This window comes from Puntigrus tetrazona, unplaced genomic scaffold (assembly GCF_018831695.1).
Source record: "Puntigrus tetrazona isolate hp1 unplaced genomic scaffold, ASM1883169v1 S000000484, whole genome shotgun sequence".
Taxonomy (NCBI): Eukaryota; Metazoa; Chordata; class Actinopteri; order Cypriniformes; family Cyprinidae; genus Puntigrus; species Puntigrus tetrazona.
In genome coordinates this window covers 1,205-3,356 of record NW_025048125.1, presented here as the reverse complement: position 1 = coordinate 3,356, position 2,152 = coordinate 1,205, and the positions used below count along the sequence as shown (strand labels likewise).

The 2,152-nt window shown below is 36.2% G+C and overlaps 1 long non-coding RNA gene across 1 annotated transcript; it reads right to left on the bottom strand.

Annotated features, from left to right (window-relative positions):
* Window positions 1-40: 40 nt before the first annotated feature.
* On the bottom strand, window positions 41-1,846 carry LOC122334158. Its single transcript, XR_006248720.1, has 3 exons — window positions 1,660-1,846; window positions 1,485-1,570; window positions 41-1,022 (listed from the first exon to the last, which is right to left on the bottom strand). It is a non-coding gene; the product is annotated as an uncharacterized LOC122334158 (long non-coding RNA).
* Between the last annotated feature and the right edge of the window lie 306 nt (window positions 1,847-2,152).

The window sequence follows — 2,152 nt, the reverse complement described above, 5'->3', positions numbered from 1 at the left end:
AGTATGAGGAAATATCATGATTTCCGTCATTCATTTCTGATATCACTGTTTTCAGGTATTTCAGATGAGATTAAAAGCTTTTCTGTTGTCTAGATTTCTTAATAATCTTGATAAATTTGAAAAAAAATCAAGAAGAGGGACAGAGAAGAGGTTACGCTTAGAAATAAAGCAAGCCCTGCAAAATTGAAATCATTTTTCTGTCAAATTGATTTAAAAAACAAATCTGATACTTTTTCATAAGAGTTTATTTAGTTTTCATCACCGGTTGATCAGCATTTTGTAACCTGCCAAGGCATTTTAACATTGATGAGGATTTACCAGATATTTTAAAGCGTGACTTCATAACTACATACTAATGTCTTCCAAAAAACGTGCACACATCTGGTGTTTCTGGAGTTTAAGGGTTAAATCTCAAAAATTAAAGATGTCACAAAGGGGATCTAATGCAGAAGTACTTTTATTCACAAAAAAATAAGAAATTAGAAACAAGAACAGAGCAACCAGCTCCTAAGCAATGAGAAATAACAAAGATTTGACAATAAATAATCAAGATGACGTAAAAGAAACGAACAGCAGGTGTGAAAAAGTGAATCAATCAATGAGGAACATCAGAAACAAACTGAAAACCTGATCGCCTGTGATTCAACCACCGTAACTACATTAGCATTTATTTAAAACGTTATATCACTTATAAATCTGTAGCCTATTTACACTAACAAATTTTTTGCCTATTGTCTCGAAAGACTTACCTAGCTAATATCTAGCAAGATGGATGCAACCCGTTCTGGCGTTCTTCAAATTTGAGATGTTATACGGGAGCTTTTTTAATCGTTCACACTGAAGGGAGCAGAATCTAATCTGAAGCAACGATGCACATGAAATGAAAAACATTTTTTTAGTTGACTGCCTGATCGTTTCGTTCAAAGACTGCAGCTTTCCGCGTCAGATCCTCAAGTCAATAGTTTTTTTGATTTCCTCACGGTAATCCTGATGTTCCCACTGCTGTTTGTGTACTTGAAAAACTGCAAGGAAAATTGATAAGCATATTGATAACCAATAGGCAGAATCCGCCTTATTGCTTTTACACTCATTTAGCTGGTGCATCTTATGTTAGACAGGTTATGTATGCAGGCTTCGAAATGGCCCTTAAAGGGTTAATTCACCCCCAAATTGCTCCATCTGCCATCAGCGGTTTAACCGTAATAATATGAATAATATTATGGTGTGGCCGTCAACGGGACAGTCACAAGCCTCCCGTTTTTCATCAAAAACGTAAATTTAGGACAACATGAGGGTAAGTGATTGATGACTACCTTTTTTATTTTGGGGTGAAGTGACCCTTTAACATTTAACTCAGCATTTGCTTGAGTTGTGGTACTCTCCATGAAGAATTGGAGAAGAATTGTTGAATAAAGTCATTATTTTTGCCAAAGAGTTATTGTTATATGTGAAAAATGTGTATTAATGACAAAAAATCAACTTACCTTTTCAAGATATGTAACGATTTCATCATTCCTCAGCTCAACGAAGGATCTCATTTTGAAATTAATGTACGCAACTGCTGTCATGTCTATAAAAATCAAATTCAAATCAGATTCATATCAGCATAGATTAATAAACCTTAATTTTTTTTGGGTGAACAAAATCTAATTGGCTTACTTCGCAGGACAGCTTCTGGAGATAATGCTGTTGACTGACTTGCTGGTTGAGTTGTTGTCAGTGAAGAGGTAGATGATGTTAATGCAGTTGATATCAATGTTGATGATACAGATGTTGTTAAAAGAATGGTAGATATTGGCACAGTTGTTGTAAGAGTGGTAGATGTTGGCGGAGTTGTTGTGGTAGATGTTGGCACAGTTGTGGTAGATGTTGGTGCAGTTGTTGTTGTTGTTAGAGTGGTAGATGTTGTCTCAGTTGTTGTGGTAGATGTTGGTTCAGTTGTTGTGGTAGATGTTGGATCGGTTGTTGTTGTTAGAGTGGTAGATGTTAGCTCAGTTGTTGTTGTTAAAGTGGTAGAAGTTGGCTCAGTTGTTGTTGTTAGAGTGGTAGATGTTGGTTCAGTTGTTGTGGCAGATGTTGGTGCAGCTGTTGTTGTTAGAGTGGTAGATGTTGGCTCAGTTGTGGTGGTAGATGTTGGCTCAGTTGTTGTTGA